This window comes from Leuciscus leuciscus (genome assembly GCF_965113295.1).
Source record: "Leuciscus leuciscus genome assembly, chromosome: 1".
Lineage (NCBI taxonomy): Eukaryota > Metazoa > Chordata > Actinopteri > Cypriniformes > Leuciscidae > Leuciscus > Leuciscus leuciscus.
In genome coordinates this window covers 73885188-73903347 of record NC_138725.1, presented here as the reverse complement: position 1 = coordinate 73903347, position 18160 = coordinate 73885188, and the positions used below count along the sequence as shown (strand labels likewise).

The 18160-nt window shown below is 35.2% G+C and overlaps 1 protein-coding gene across 1 annotated transcript in view; it reads left to right on the top strand.

The window, feature by feature from the left end:
* LOC309499923 (uncharacterized protein) overlaps positions 1-18160 on the top strand; it is a 389370-nt gene that overhangs the window by 287067 nt on the left and 84143 nt on the right. The gene's annotated exons all lie outside the window — the stretch shown is intronic.

Sequence of the window (18160 nt, the reverse complement as noted above, 5' to 3'; positions counted from 1 at the left end):
CCCAAAAAAATTATCTCCCAAACTTTTGAACTGTAAGCCTATATAATGTTAAAACGCTTTCTATTTTAGATAAATGCTGCTATTTTGAATGATGGTTTGTTTGTAATGACATTTTTTTACCTATGACATTAAAATTATTTTTAGAATTAAATACATAAATAGGTAAAGCAATACAAATGTGTTTATGTCTGATAACCTTTTAAACATATTTAACTGCAGACACTGAAATGACGTACAGTTTTGAGTGTCCCTCATTTTCCTATAAATAACCACGATTGTCCCGTATTTTCCTTTTTTGAAGTTGGCAACCCTACTTTTAAGATAAACGTGTTTTAGGTCAACAGACAAGTTACAGAGGTGGATAGAGTAACAAAAACTATTATAGTCTTAATAATTACTTGAGTAAAAGGAAAAGGTATGCAATGGAAAAGTAACAAGTTTATAATTAGTGTTGATGTCGTTTATATATATAAACAACTGTTTTCAGATTAGTGATGGACGAGTGAAGCTCTTTACATGAGTAACGTTACTCATACCTGCAATTGAACATTTGAGCATAGTATACAGGATTTTTGCCTTCTGTTCTAAAATACATACAATAACGTGTAAGGTTATATATTCTGTAAGCACGTGTGTCTAAGCGACATTGTTTTTTGTTTTTCTTAAGACTAAAAACTCATTCTGATTTTAAACACCTCACGTGCCTTCAGACCATATACTGAACAAATTAGTGATTCGTGAGCCAGTTTAGATCGCCTTAGAATCGACCCGAAAACCATTAATTCAATGCCTTAAAATGCAAAAGAATGTTAAATAAGAGATGTGCTGCAAAGAAACCAATATTTTATGCAAGTTTTTAAAGTGGATGCTAAAAATAATGTTTTTACAAATTGCTTGTTACCATTAATCCATATACTTTGTTAACTCTGTTATCTTTTTTGCAGAAGTTTGTTTCTTTGAAGAGTGCAGTGGACATGCAGTGGAAGTGTAAGTTCTGTGTTTATTTCTGTGAAAAGAGAGCTCTGCTATTGAAGCATTATCGGATTAAACATGGAAGCTACACAAGAACCAATCAAATTCCTTGTCTTCACACAGACTGTTGCCTTTTTGAACCAGGCTCCTCCACTGGATGGAACGGATGGAAAAACAGTATAACGTTGAAAATGGGTAATTACAGGAGCAAACTACGGAGAGCTGGATGCACCGATGTTCTTGTTAATTCAATGAAAAGAGGGAACCAAGATTCTCCAAGAAATGTCAAGAAACCCAAACGATTCGAGATCAATTTTCTTCCCAATATGCCTTCTGGTGAAAATGAAAGCAGCATGGAATCAAAACGATTAGAAATTGTGGAGGAAATGAAGAAACGACATCCAAGTTCTACACTGATAGCACAGCACAGTACATGGACATAACTTTTTCGCTAAGAAGAAAAGAGTTGGTTGAAAAGGAGCCTTCAGTAAAAGAAACTTTACAAAGATGGCCAGCACTCTTCAGGGAAAGTCCGGTAATTAAGACACATTTTATCTAGGGCATGTAAAATGTTTTAAGTCTTAATGTGCTTCTTTTGTTCTCCTTTTCGTAGATTATTGCTGAGTTCAACCGGATCACAAGCAAAAACCTCAAGCAAGAATTCTTCTCAGCCCTTGATAAACATACTTCTCGTTTTCTGGAAGTTTTCGAATCAAAGAAAGGCACAACTGGAGAAAAGCTCTCGGAGTTTCTAATGCAAATGAAGTCTGCAGTAAGTGTTTTTTGTCAAGTTTAAAGTGATCTGTTTTCACTGTTGAGCTTGATGTTTTATGTATTATTTCTTAGAACATCACTGATGTCACTGCTCGACGGACAGCAGTTCTCCGTGGTCTTGCGGTCCTTCTTGGGGAAGACACTACAGACTTCTTCCAAACATGCTTTGTAAGTATTCTTCAAATTTAATATCTGTAAAAAGTGCTACAAGAAGGATGTCCCAATTTTTGTGTCAGCATTACGTTTATTTAAGAGATCTTATATAAAGCACATAGAAGATAGATAAAATGCAAGTAAAATATATTCTTTGTTTTCCATAACATTTAATCAAATAAATCTTAATGTGGATGAAACCGTTTTCAAAGTATAAAAATCTCATATAGAATAGTGTCTTGAATTTTTCCAATTCAATTTCAATCCAACTACTCAGCGCAAAGAGGTCTGTATATATATAGCCATTCTTTACCTATGTCCCGTAACAGTTTTAGCAGCATCCCTTCTCCACCCTATCGCCTCACTCTGCTGGTACAGACGGTTTAAGCAGTAACAACAAAAATGCCTTTCGATGACCAATAATTAGCGTTAAATAAGTTAAACATTAAAAGGATCGGGAAAGGATCTCATTTTGTTACAAACCTGTATAAATTTCTTTGTTCTGATGAACACGAAGGAAGATATTTTGAGGAATGTTTGAAACCAAACCGATCATGGGATGGATGTAAATGTTTTACTAAAGACATTGCTATTAAATGTTTCAATGATTCTTTTGCTGAAAAGATCCAAATTATCACTGACAATTCCCACTGAAGCCCTGTTACAATTTTACTAGTTACTTAACAGCACCTTAAGCAGTTTACATTTTTAAAAGGAACATGCACTTGTTTGCATTTGGAATATAAGAATGTATTTTAATATTGCTTTTCTGTCTTTCTTAGGACATTGATATTGTTGCACCTCAAGTATCAATAGGAATTCTCACTGTGGTGCCAGAGGACAGCCCCATGTCTCCACAAGGTTTGCCATTGGAGGTCACTGATACAGCAATCATTTTGGAGGGTGTTATAGCAATGGATGGACTTGAGAATGTTCCACATGCCATGTGTTTTGTTTTTGGGCTGATCTATGCTTTAAATATGGAGTACCCTTCACAGCTTAAAAACACTTTTGAGTTCATTCAAAGGGTTTTTCTTTCCCTGGGGCACAAATCTCTCAAGCCAAAACTGCAATCATTAAAAAACCTACTGTTTTAATGTATTTGTTTGTTTCTGATGGCAGAAAAAGACCAAGTTATTGTAGGTCTGTTGTTGCACTTTGGGCGTTTTATCCAGGTTGATGGATGACTGATTAAAACAAATCTGTTTTATTTAAAATCTTTAGTGTTTGCAGAAACAAGGATTTGTTACTGGATGTCTGTTGCATTTTTTTTTTTTTTTTTTTTTGTCCTCCAACTTGGGTATAAATCCTAAAAAAACAAAACTGTAATTGCTGCATAAATTGGATGTTTTGTTCAAGGTGTGTTTGTGTTTCTGATGGCAGAAACAAGACCGTGTTGCATTAGGTCTGTTGTTGCATTTTTTTGGTATAGCTTTAATCAGACACCTACCAACCTGAATGCAAAACCAAAACTTTATTTAGTCAAGATGTGTTTGTTAGTAATAACAGAAAGATTTAGTCTTGTGTCTGTTATTGGATTTTGGGTGTTGTATCCAGGTTGATGGGTGACTGATTAAAACAAATCCAACTAAAAAAACATCTGTTGTTTTAATCAGATTTGAGCTGATTGCAGAAACAAGACTGTTGTTGTAGGTCTGTTTTTACACTTTGGATGTATAATTTTGTCATCCTGGATTCAAATCCTAAAAAGCAAAACTGTAATTGTTGCAATTTTGACGTAATTTGTGAGTTTTATTTAATCAACTGTCAGTTATTGGATACAATAACCAAAACTGCATTAACGAAACTTGTTTTTCATATGTTTGTAATAGCAGAAACAAGACTGTCTTAGGTCTATATTTGCATTTTGGGTGTTGTATCCAGATTGATGGGTGACAAATCTCTATACCCACAACAAAAATGTCTGTTTTAATCAGTTATCTGTGTGTTTGCAGTAACACAAATGTTTTATTGTAGGGTTGATTAATTGGTTGTTTTAATCACTCTCACCATCAACCCTTTTTGCTTTAAAAATGCTTTAAAGAAACAATTTTTGTACACTGTTACAATAAAATGAATGCATAGTTCGTTTTTTGCTTTACTCGTTTTTGTTAGTTTAGCTTACTTAAAAATGTGAGGCAATCGGTTTCCTTAAATTTACTAGTAAAGTGAACACTAATAATAAGTTACCTCAACTAATGCTTTTGAGTCACCAGTACTTAACTGTACTCGATGATTAAGTTTAGTCTACAAATACTATTTAGTTTTGCCAACTTAAAATGGATACTATACTATACTTAATGAATAAGTTTAATTTACAAATACTATTTAGTTTTACCAACTCAAAAGTAATGCATTACTTTACTTATAAATTTAAGGCAATCGGTTTCCTCACTTTTTTAAGTTAACTCAACTCATTACATTTTACAATAATATTTCACAGTATTACTGTTTTACTGTATTTTTGATCAAATAAACTTTGGAACGGGAGTATATATAAAGTTTAAAAGTCAATATATAAAGTTTAAAAGTCAAAATATAAAGTTTAAAGCTCAATGATTATTTATAAATCCTGAATGTACAGTGGAATACACACATATGTAACTACGAATATATATGTAAATGCTGAGTGTGCAAATGCAACCCTAAAACACAGGAGAAAACACAGGAGAGATTAAGGCAGGTCACATTTTCTGTGCTTTCAGTAGAGAGGACGTACTGAGCGTCCCGTCTGAGCCGACAGGAAGAGCGGCACGGGCCGGCTTCCCCTCAGCGGGAGATATGTGACTGTGACTGGACTCTGGAGAATGTCTCGGCTCTGACTGGCCATTGTTACAGCACCAGTGAGAGTCTTGAGAATCATTCAGATAAGACTAAACCAGCAGATGAATCTCACATCCACACTCACTTTTCCCACTGACTGAACCACTGCTGGAAGAGATAAAAGGATTCTGTAAACAAATAAGGGCCATGCAGATAACTGTGCCAGACGGGAACTCGGGCAAGGCTAAGAGCCTACAGGGAACGTGTTTTATCACAAAGCTGACAAAAACACAGCAAACTGAACTATAACCCTGAAATAAAGGAAAATACTGATGATTCTTTAAGCACAAGAAAAGACATGTGCTAAACTATATTACATTAAAGATAGAGAGAAAAGTGAGAAATAAACGCTACTGTGAATGGGAGATTTCAACATATTATTCTGGCCTTTTGAGACAAAGAGTTTGCCAGCAGAAGCAACAACAAGAACAACTTAAATAACAGCATGAATGAATCCAGTTGAATTGCCTTTACTTTGGTTTCAGCACAATATTAGAGTTGCAGATTTGTCTGAATGGATCAATGAGGAAAGATCAGCTCAATGATGGAGTCAAGCGTCCAGGCGAGTCTGTTCTGGTTCTCAGCATCTGGTGATGAAGCTCCTGGATTGGGTTTTGGCCACCAGTAATCGCAGCGAATCGCTGGACGTCCGGATGAGTTCTCTTCCACTGACAGGGAAAGACAGAGCAGAGGAGGGTTATTCTGTCCGTTTCAGAGTCAAGAACGTCCATCATCTCATCTGTGAAACCTCAGAAACCGATAGTGTTTAATCTTATCAAGTGAATCTCACCAAACATGCATGTCCACGTTTCTTTTCCTCTCCAAAATCAAAAGACAGAAGAAAGAACTTGTATTTAGCTTGAAGAAAATAATTATTTGATTTTCTACACTGCAATGGAAACAAATAATTATAATAATATCATAATTGTTTAAATTGGGAAGTAAAAGACAGGAATTCTGTGGGAAAATGTGGAACTTGAGTGTTTACACGTGCTAACATTAGTTGTGCTGCTTTAATGCTGATTTACATAAAAAATAAATTTACAAACATAAACTATTGTAAGAATGTAAGAATAATGTGAAATGACAACAAATAAAACACAAAAGTAAAACATCCAGAAACATTATGAAATCAAATGATTAATTTTGGCACGTAATAGTCAATGTCAAAATGCAAAACATTGTAACAGTCCTAAAATATGCTTAATTTCTTATCAATGGAAGTTATAAGATCAAATTAAAGTGTATAAAATGCCACTTCTGGCAATTGCAAAAAAAAAGAAAAGATCTCCCGTTTCCAGAAGAAAGAGAAACTGGAAGCCCTGCCTATGACTGGGACATATCACTAAAACTATACAATATTCAGCTTTTATTCCATTATTTTACTCAATATTCTATATATTTGCTTTTAAATGTCTCATGGGCGCTTTTTTAATCACAGGATTAATTCTTTCAACCAAACCAGTAAAAATACAGTTAAAAATAATGCAAATGGGAATGTTTTTTAATCAATAAAGAAAAGAAGTATTTAATTTTTACTGTAGAATGACACCCTTCAGCAGTAAGTCAGTATGTCAGGTGTTCGTCACTAATGGTCAATTATCACTTCATTAATCATGTAATTATCTCATTAACTTCACTGACTCACGCTGGTCAACAACACCGGCTTCAGAAGTGAAACAGTGATATATTGTTTATTAGCACTTCTGTTTGTCTGTCTTAATAAACCCACTAGTGTTCACAGTTCAATCAAACATCTGTGGACTTCAGCATTTTCTGTGCAAAACACTGTTTATGTTCAGAGAGAGCAAGAGCAACACAGGTTTAGCTAAATGACCATCAACAAATATGAACATTCATCAGTGTTTTTGTTAAGTCTGTGGTTGTAATATGTGGAGTTCAAGTCTAACTTTAGACGTTTCCTCCCAAACTGGTGGAGCTGGACTTCAGGAACATTAATGATTAGTTAACTTGAAGTGTGCTATTTTGAAACAACTCATTTTGTACTAAGTATATTCTAGTAGTAATTCAATTGTAGTAAAGCATAACTTTAAGTGTATTTAATGTACTTTTGTGTACTTAATTGGAACAACTTTAAGTATACTTAGTAAACTTTAAGTATATGCCTGTGTAGGGACTAATTACATGTTTATAGTGATATTTGTGTTACAAGTACATTACAAATTCATTATGAGTGTCTTCGAAACATACAAGCAATATACTCAGGTGAAAAATAAATATATTTAAATTGTACTAAGTGCGTATTAAATGTATTATTTTGAAACAACTTCAAGTATATTAAGTGTATTTCAAGATATGCTTAAGATCAATTTTAAGCTATTTGCACTATATTTTAATATATTAAATTGTGCTAAAATGGAATCACTTCAAGTACATTTAAGTGTATTTCTTTACAGTTCATTAAAAATATACTTTCATGTCTTAAACTACAGTTGTAATATATTTGAAGCTTAATTTTAATGTACTTCAAGAGCATTTAAATAACATTAAAAATGTATTAGCATTACACTAATAGTTTATTATAAAGCTGTTTTATTCAGTATTTAAAATGGTATATTAAAATAATTAAATATAAATGTTAAGACATACACAGTCTTTGAAATCAAGAACACTTTAATATAGTATCTTATTGTGTACATTGCAAAATAAATATATAAGAGTACATTAAAAAAGTACAGCATCATATATAATCTCTTGAACAAAATACATAATAACAAAGATCAGTGAAATGCTATATTTATACAGTTTTTGTACAACACTTCAGTTATACCTGTATTACTGAAAACTACACTATGAATATTACATCACTAGGTTTCTTCAAGCATCTCGGAGACGTTCCCGCAGTTCTTCTGGATTTAGTCTGTCTCAGTTTTTTCTGTTTCTTCATGTAATCACAGACGGACTCGATGATGGTGAGATCAGATCAGACCGGCTGTTGTCAGACTCCTTGTACACAAATCTCACTGGATTATTACAATTAATGGCAAAAAGAATGTTTGGAAATGTAAACTGATATTTCCTACTGACACACTACAGCAAAAGATATAAATAACTGACTTAAAAACATTTTTGGGGTGGGGATATTAACATGCCTAAGGCTTTTGCACAGTACTGTATATATATATATATATATATATATATATATATATATATATATATATACACTTGCTTTTAGTGAGTGCAAGTGCACCTTGTTTTTGCACTTTATTTGTGGCCTCTGGACAATAAAATCTTGGAGAGATTTTTATGTGTGGATCTTTTTCTGATTTTTGAGTTTTTTATTTTATTTTTATCTATGCACCGCAAGAAGTGTATTCATATTCTGTTTGGGACTATAGTGTTTGGTGCTACGCCCTTTTCATTGTCTCTAGAAAGCTTTTACTGGAACAAGATTATTTTTGTAAAATAAACTTAAAATTTGTATTGTTGGAAGTCACGTCTCTGCCTTTTAATCCAGTTCGAGTCAGCAGGGTCCTTCATGTCATTGTAACCACATTTGGGGTGTTTTTATTTTCCTGGGTGGTGAAATAACCCATTACCTGTAGTCTGGCTTTCTTAATACTTTTAGCCAAAGGTTACAAATAGATCAAGAGTTCACTGTTTATTTGAGATATAGAACATTTGTAACATTATAAAATGCCTTTAATGTCACTTTTGATCATTTTAATGTCCTTGCTGAATAAAAGTTATAATTTAATCTTTTTTTTAATCTTAGTTATTTCATTTTAAGTGGCACTTCTTAGGTGTGTTCGACATCGGCTGCGGCTGGATGTAACCGATCGGTGAGAGTAGCCGCGTGCAGGCGGGGAGGAGCTGCAAACGGAGACGTGAAGTCGGACACTTTCTGGTTCCCGTAGTGACCGCTCACGTGGTGTTTGCATACTTTACCACAGCTGAAGTGAAATAAATGTAATATTTGCCAAATAATACACAGATGTTTCAGAGACATTTTCATTCAATACTTTATGTACTGCTTCATACAGCGTCTGTTTGAACAAGAATAAAGTTCAACATAAGCTACTATCAATGAAGTGGAGTCTACGTTTTTTAAGCAGTTTTAATTTGATAAACATGACACAATATAACATGACAATGACATGAAAAGAGTGTTCACTGTTATAATAAACTGATTTGAGAGCTTTAGAGGAACTAAAGGTGTTCGAATAAACACGAAACACACGTGATCGTTGTCATGCGGTGAATCCGGCCAATCGTGGAACAGCTGTGTCGTCATCAGAGCTCCTGCAGCCCAGTGCAGCCGCTCTTGAGAAGCTGCGCTGGCTGAGTTCTCCGGCTACTCTCGAATTGCTCTCGCGGTACTTTGATGGCATACGTCACAGTCACGTGGCGTCGGCGCTGTATCAAGTCGGACAAAATTTCTAACCGGCATGCACTGCTTTAAGTCAGCCGCCGATCGGTCTGCGCAGAGCTGCATGAAGTCGAACAAGCCTCTTGTCTCTTGTCCAGTGCAGTTGCAGTAGAGTACGTAAAGAGCACGTAGCTCAACGTCATCACGTTCACTCCAGTTTGGGGCGGGGCTTTGATGTTTTTCGCGGAACTCACCTGTCACCCAAACACCTGTCTCAGAGAGTGAAACTGAAAGCGATCGATTGTGACAAACAGACGCCATTTCAGAGAGTTCAAGATCAGAAATGGCATCAAATGTCACGGTAAGTTTGTTAAAACGTTGTATAGCTGTAATATCAATTTCAAGAAAATATGTATATATAGACAGAGCATTTGCGTGTAAATATGTCGAAATCAAACACGTTAAAGCTAATTGTAAGCTAGCCTAACTGCTACGTCACGGTGGAACCTGTAGGCCTAATACTCATGAAAATGGATAAACGTACACAGATTGTATTTCTGCTTGTAGCTTGTTGTTCTGAAACCTGAAATAATAATAATAATTATATAAAAAAAATGTATGAATAGGCTACAGAAACAATGAAGAGCAAAACATATTGCGCAGAGAGCAAGGCCTTTACGGATCAACTCTGGATCTGGGTGGGGACGCGCGCGTGCACGCAGAGAGTTTTACCTGGATTTCACAGCGAATTTTCCACTTCGCAAATTCAAAAGATTTTTCGCGTTATTTGTAAATGTTTGTATCCTATCATGGCGGTGTTGTCCTCTGTCGCTGCTCCGCTGTATGTTTCAGACGCCGTTTTAAAGGGAAGTTTTTACTCACAGACCTCGCCCATATGATTTTGTTACATTCGTTTAAATGGAATTCGTATCTTATGACAATTGTAAGTAAATTAAATAAAGCAGGTTATTTACATTGTGTCTTTGCAGTGGGAGTGTATTCGCAGATTATTTTTTATGATGGCAATTTGTGGCTTAATTTAAATTGAGCAGCAATACTGTGGTTAAAGGGACATGGCAAGCAATTTATTTATTTATTTATTTATTTGAATATTGCAGAGAAATTAGTTAAAGCATAAAGCATACAGGACACTCCATAAATGTTCCCAAAGAGTGGTGAAAAGTGATAAGCCATAGCTATGCAAATATAATTTTAGAATTAGTGACATAGCCTACAGGTATAGGATCAAGTGAACAAATGTATACAATAGCTAACAGGTATTGAAGCAACAGTAACAAAAGAGAGAGAAAAAAAATTAGGCAGGACAAATGCACTACATGCATGCAGGACACCTCTAAGGAAGGAAGAACAAACAATAGAGTAAGTTAATGTTAATGAAGAACAGTTAGGCTATTTGTGTTTTGCAATATGTATAAATTGTTCTTGCCCATTGGTCACTTTGGCCTTCTGACCAATGCTGTGCTCCATCTCATGTAATCATGTTATATTAGTAAATACAGGTCACAGTTGTATTACCTGTTTATGGTGAGACCAACTTAACACACCATTACCCTTCATTGAGAAATGTCCACATCTTCTCTTAATAAAATAGCACTCCTTTCTTGAGAAGCTATCAGGATATTGGTTATCCTGCAAAGTTTTTGATTTGTCTAACTTTTTAGTGAGAGTGCAGAAACTGCGTTGTAATGATAAGATCTTCATTCACGTGATCAGCAGGCTTACACTGAAGTCTCACAGCAGCCAATCACAGCAGTGGGCGTTTACACTGAATGCTCCCAGCAGACACGCCCCTTCAAACAGAGCGTTCAAATCAGAGGCTAAAATCAGGCTAGGAAAAATGCCTTTTATTTCTAAATTATAACAAATTTTGATCTAAAAAACATACTAACATTATAAGGGCACCCCAGGAAACATTCTAAAATAATAAAATAATCCATGCAATGGCACCTTTAAAGAATTTAGTTTGACCATTTTAATTTCCTTTCTATTCTTGAAAGAAAAGATAGGGAATGAGAACAGCTTTATTTGACATTCGGCTATATTAATATTATATTATATTATATTATATACAGAATGTATGCATTAATTTAGAGAGAAAACACATGAGGCAGGCAGAACGCAAGTACGAAGCGATGACGTCATGAATATGCTAATTGACGTATGACGTCATCTAGCGACATTTAGCGACTTTTAGGGAAGGCGTTAGCTACTTTCCTGTGAAAATAGTTGGCAACACTGCAAAGCAGCGCAGTGCTCATACATGCTGCTTTATCAGGAAAGATAAAGAAAGATTTAATGAAAATAACATAGACATTTTTCTAAAGACTAAAGAAATCTTCTAAAGAAATCTTTCTCAGTTTCCTTCAAAGATGCATTCATATAAAAACACCAGCGCCACATTTTGACTTTGAAATGTGCAGTGCTTGTGTTTATTCAACGATGTCAAAGCCTTTTGGAAAATCTATTTGTGGTGGGAAGTGTTGATATTGTGAACCAATGTATGGGAAACACTGTAATATAATTTGACAGCTATCAATTATAGTTTAACCTATCCATCTTCACTGTCACGCTTAGTAACACATACAGCTGTGCCAAAGCTGATGACAAGCCTGCAACCTTTAGACAAAAAAGCATAACAGCTAATGCTAACGGCATCACGTGATCCAAGTTAGCCATTACGCTTTGTCCAGTGGTAAGAGATGCAGACCCTCTCATCTCCCTAATATAAGACCATCTCTGGCTGTGCCATCACCACTGTGTAACAGTGAAAAGAGACTATGAGATCAATATCCCGTCTAAAGTATTGTGGCCATGGATCAAAAAATAGTAAAATAATTTGAGTGACGTCAACTCCCCTCTTCGATTGATTGGCTAGAGGAGGAGCTGTCAAGCTAGAACTATTGGACCAATGGTGACGCTTAAGCCCGCCCTAATTTACATGAAACTCGAACTGCAACATTGGAAAAGCAAGCGCAGAACATGGAAAGAAGAGCTAAGAGAAAAACAAACACAAGCGTACAAAAAAATTAAATATGAGCAGAAAATGTAAGAGAGCACAAAGTACAGAGTAATAAAATCCAAACATATTTTTTTAAGAAAACATGAACATAAGTTTAAGTTTTGTGCAAAATAATTCAATGTGTTTAAAGTGTGTTATTCATGCTTGTTATTTTTTTTATTCACACTTATATTTTTAACCCGTGACCACGTTGTTTGCTTTTCTGATCATTTTGCATTATTTTTTTTTTCAGTTTGTGCAATACATTTTTACAAAATGTTTGATTCACGCTTATTTTTTGATCCGTGACCGCAATACTTTAGATGGGATTTTGATCCCATAAGAGACTCCTCTCAAACAGTGTCGCGCTGTGTTCCGAACGTTGTGAAAGCGACATACACCGGTATATTAAAAATTCATATCATAACAAAAATAAAAAACGGTATTCGGTATGAACCGGTATACCACCCAGCATCTAGTAAAACCCAAGAGATTCATTTTAATTAATTGTCAAAATTCAGTGTATTATTCTTTTTTTTTTTTTGCCACATACAGGCCTGAAATCAAATCTGTCATCTAGGAAGAAGAGAAACAGAAACCTGCCTGTAAAATGAGTGTGTATGAGGAGAAAGAGGAGGAAGCGTCTGTTCACACTCCGAGAGCAGCATCTCCAGGATTCAGCTGTGTGTCCATGAAGAGTAACAACTCGATGTCTCATCCCCCTGATCTCAGTGATGGACCATCTCCAGAATTCAGCTGTGTGTCTATGAAGAGTAACCACTCAATGTTTCATCCCCCTGATCTCAGTGATGGACCATCTCCAGAATTCAGCTGTGTGTCTATGAAGAGTAACCACTCGATGTCTCATCCCCCTGATCTCAGTGATGGACCATCTCCAGAATTCAGCTGTGTGTCTATGAAGAGTAACCACTCAATGTTTCATCCCCCTGATCTCAGTGATGGACCATCTCCAGAATTCAGCTGTGTGTCTATGAAGAGTAACCACTCGATGTCTCATCCCCCTGATCTCAGTGATGGACCATCTCCAGAATTCAGCTGTGTGTCTATGAAGAGTAACCACTCGATGTCTCATCCCCCTGATCTCAGTGATGGACCATCTCCAGGATTCAGCTGTGTGTCTATGAAGAGTAACCACTCGATGTCTCATCCCCCTGATCTCAGTGATGGACCATCTCCAGAATTCAGCTGTGTGTCTATGAAGAGTAACCACTCGATGTCTCATCCCCCTGATCTCAGTGATGGACCATCTCCAGAATTCAGCTGTGTGTCTATGAAGAGTAACCACTCGATGTCTCATCCCCCTGATCTCAGTGATGGACCATCTCCAGAATTCAGCTGTGTGTCTATGAAGAGTAACAACACCATGTTTCATCCCCCTATGTTCAATGATGGACCCCCTGACTCTGTGTGAGTATCATTCATATTTGTTAGAGCTGCACGATTCTGAATAAACAACTGAAAAAAAACTAAACATGTAATTTACTAGAGGATTTTGAAGTGAAATTATTTAGCAAGATAAATCACTCACTCCCTTGGACTTGGTGTGGTGACAAATTTCTGAGTAAAAAGCTATTCTAATGTGAAAAACTATAGAGCGGGGCTTGGCCTTATCCACTGATAAAAATTCAACCAATAACCAGGTTCTTTTTTGTGAATGGAAACAGGGTATTGGGATCTGAAGAGATGAAAATCCTGTTTTGCTCCCGTTTTCTCTATATTTGCTGTGCGTTTGTGTGGGTTTTATATGACAGGTTATAGACTTGGTCAGTAGACGCCATATTGAATGTTACGTGGATAAAAACGAGGCGGTGAGGGACAAACCGACAGCCTTTACAATGGCATTCAGTGTGTATAGACAGTGTGTATAGGACAAATAAATACAATAGATCAAATATCCAAAAGAAATAAAACATGACATTAAACTAATAAAATACTACAGATATAAGTAATCAAATGTAAAAAAATAAAATGTATATTCTATAGGTGTGAATTAAATATGCATTGATTCTTATTAAAGCTACCAAGTTATTTGGTCAAGAGCAGTAGCCGTGTTTCCATTTCCATTCAAATTGCGCAAATTGAAATTACGGCCAATGGAAACACGTCAATTTTGCTAAAACTCCCATAGATCGCAAACATGTTTTTACGCTGGCATGAGGTGGTTTTTAAGGCAATTCGAAAAAGGAATATTTTGCAAAACTGCAATGGAAACATTTTTTTTGCATTTACCAGTCACCTGGTGTAATGCCATCATTTTGCAATAGTTTTTTATCAACATTTAGAAAATATCGCATAAGTTTTGCGCAAATTTAGTATGGAAACACGGCTAGTAAGTGTTTTTCTCTTTTCTATCTTTCGTCGTTTGATTTAATGACACAGACAGCACCAGGGTTATTAGGCTGCTGTCACTTTAAGACCTGATGGACAGATCTGATATGACACCATATATTTCCCCAACTGTTTACTTTCACCTAAGACATAACCAACTGTGTTTACATTAATATGAACTGTGATGGGCATTTTTGACACATTTTTGTGTGTATTTGATCATGTAGAAGCACAATAAGATGCGTGTGCTTTAGTTATCTTTTGCGTCTTATTGTGCTTGAAGAATTTAACATTGCTTGAATGTTTAAACTGCCTAGACTTAAAAATACATGCAAATATAGATTTTTTTGTAACAATGCAGTACTGACACAATCAGGCCAGTGAGATTTCCATCTACTGTCCCGAGTTCTCAGGAAGAGACAAATGCTAAGCAATTGAAGAATTAGTGGTAAAATTTGTCCTCAACATTACAACTACAACCTTTTGTTTATAGCTCTTAAATTGCATTAATAGCAAATGGGCCAATGTGGTCTATTTTTCTGGCTTCAGAAATGATCTGAAATACATCTCTGTTTTTCTCAGTATCATCAGCAGGAAGAGAAAGAGAGCATCATCTCCAGTATCCAGATGTGTGTCTGTGAAGAGTGACAGATCCATGATTCACCCCACTGATCTCTGTAATGAAGCCGTGCCCTTTGACCCTGTGTGAGTATATTCATGTACACTTAAAAATTAATTAATTTCCCTTAATTTAATTTAGGAACGTTTTTAAACTTGATTTAATTTACTTTATTCAAATGAAGTCATTTATGATATAGTCAGTATATATGACTATATCAATTAGAGCCCGACCGATAAAGGATTTTTAAGGCCGATACCGATACAAATATTTGGTGATTTAAAAATTTGATATTCCGATATATCGGCCGATATATATATATATATATTTTTTTTTTTTTAAATCCAGAAACGCGTAACAAAACATGAACAGATTTCCCTAACATTAGTTATTTGTCCTTATTTAAGAGTCCTCAGCCTTACTAAAATAATATGATAATGAAGTTTAAAAATAAACTTGTTTGTTTTATTGTCACAACAGAACGGAATATATTAAAGTTCTGATAAATATAATGTATAAAAATACAAACTTAAGATATGAAACTTAAAGTCCTTTGAACAAAAAAAAGTCAACTATTATTATTAATATTGACAGTAATAATTCAATTATGTAATAATGTGTGTGTGTGAAGAACTGATAAGATTGTAAATGTGTACCTTGAAATGCAATGTAAGTCGCTTTTGATAAAAGCGTCTGCCAAATGTCAATGTTATAAGCTACCTTATAATTACAATGTCAACTTGCTTATCCCTTTACCTGCACTCTTTTAATTCTATCCATCTATTCCATCAAGCTACAACAAACCATTTTCAATCATCATTTGCTGCCTGCCTTCTAAAATCTACTACTTAGTGATGCACTAAATACATTATGTGACTCGTTAATGCTGCGGCTAAACGAAGTAACGCACACTTGGATTTCACACACGTGTAAAAGAAAAGCTAACTTTTATGCACAGGCTATGTTTGATACTTTTTCTCTATGTCTAAATGTTCACTCCTCGCATGCCTAACTTACATTTTACAATGCAGAGACTGGAACTACAGATATGCTAGTTATAAATACAGTAATCATTACTTTATTTAGGCAGAATAAGTTTGTTGTGATTTCCAAGCTCATTAGCTGCGTTGAAAACAAACATGATAAAAGCGGCCGTTTGCTGGCATTTTTGTTGTTTACTTGAATATTTAAAACCCAAGCATCGATGTTTTACCACAGGTTTACAATAAAAAGTGATACATTGATCATAATGAATTAATTTATGTCAAAATTGCACATTAGTCACTCAGAAATAAATTACCGTTAGGTCTATTTCACAAAAGAAAGAGGACACACTTACTTCTTCAGTCGCGTCTGTTACTGTTTATCTGCTAGTTACAGGACATCTTTACATCACATTTAGAAAGAATGATCATTTCTACAAATATATGCCACCAAAAATACGACCTGAGGAGCTTTAGCACTCTCTCGACTCCCATACAGATATTTTCAGTCAGAGAAACAGAGGAAGCTCCCGAAAAAAAAGTTGCTTTTAAAGAGAAAAGCAAAGCGGTATAAAGAGACGAGACGTAGGCTACTGACAGATAAAATAAAAACATGACTGTGATAGCCTTTATGATTGGTCTGATTTCTTCAAGCGTTCACTATGTTTTTTTACTATGCGTATCTTCAAGCGTTTACTATGTTTACTATGGTAATGGTTAGTGCGCATAGTCTTTTGCATCACAAACACAAGGCATTCAAACATGGACGCGAGTTAAATTATTTTAAAAGTCTTTAATGCTGACAGAATCATCCGGCGCTGCCGTCTCCCGACTCAGGTGAACTCTGGACTCTGTTCGTAACCACTCAGTGTTGCCAGATTAGAAATGTCGAAGTATCGTACCAAAACCTCAAAATTATCGTTTTTTGAGAAAAATTATCGTACCCAAACCAAACACATACAATATAGCTATTTTCCAACAATTTTATTTTCCAAATAATTTTACAGCCAATTTAAACAAGCTGTGTAATACGCTCACACTAACTGGAGGAAGTCTGGCTACTTTTTTTTTTTTTTTTTTTTTTTGCCAAAGTGCAAAAGATATGCCGAAAGACATTTTGAACTAGACCATAATTAAACTTTGATCAACTTAAAAAAAAAAAAAAAATATATATATATATATATATATATATATATATATATATATATATATATATATAATAACAATTAAACTATGATACAGAGAGAAAAAAAGTTTACAATTAACATTAGAAAGATTCGAATACTATCTCTAAGTCGCTGTCAGAGAGAAAAAAATGTTTTGGCTACTTATTATTATTATTATTATTTTGCCAAAGTGCAAAAGATATGCCGAAAGACATTTTGAACTAGACCATAATTTAACTATGATCAACTTAAAAAAAAAAAAAAAAAAAAAAAAAAATTATAATTAAGCTATGATACAGAGAGAAAAAAAGTTTACAATTAACATTAGAAAGATTCGAATTCTATCTCGCTAAGTCGCTGTCAACTTCGGATGCCACATCCACTTGTGCTGTGTTGGCAGATGTTGTTGGTTGGGGAATCCTTTTATGGTACAGATTGGATGCCGTCATGGAGCGCAGCATAGTGTTCGTCGGTTTGAAGGCGTGACACCCACCAGCATTCTTCACACACTCCGATGTGTGCAGGAGTCCATTCAGAGTGTCTGTAATGAGTCGGTTTCGTGGTTTTGTTTTGATTAGATTTACTTTTGAAAACACTCGTTCGCATGACGCATTTGAGTGGGGAAACACAAGCACATCCAGAGCAAACTTTCCCAGTTCGCTGAACACAGCTTTCCCCTGGAAATCCTCCAACGTAGAAATATGATGCCAAAATTCATCGACATCCATTTCTTTCGTGTCTTCACTCAAGGTCATGAGAGGCAATCGCCTCCACTGGTCATCAATGACTTGGAGACTGTCTGTGTCTGACATGTCAATTAGACTCTGCCTTCCTCTTCGCCCCTCCACTGTCCTCACCTTCCCTTTCTGAACTCTTTTTTTTTTTTTTTTTTTCACTTGACTTTACTGCTTCGTTTTGTTAAACTGATCTAAACCATAGAGTGATCTAAACTGAACTGTCTTCTTCGGCAAA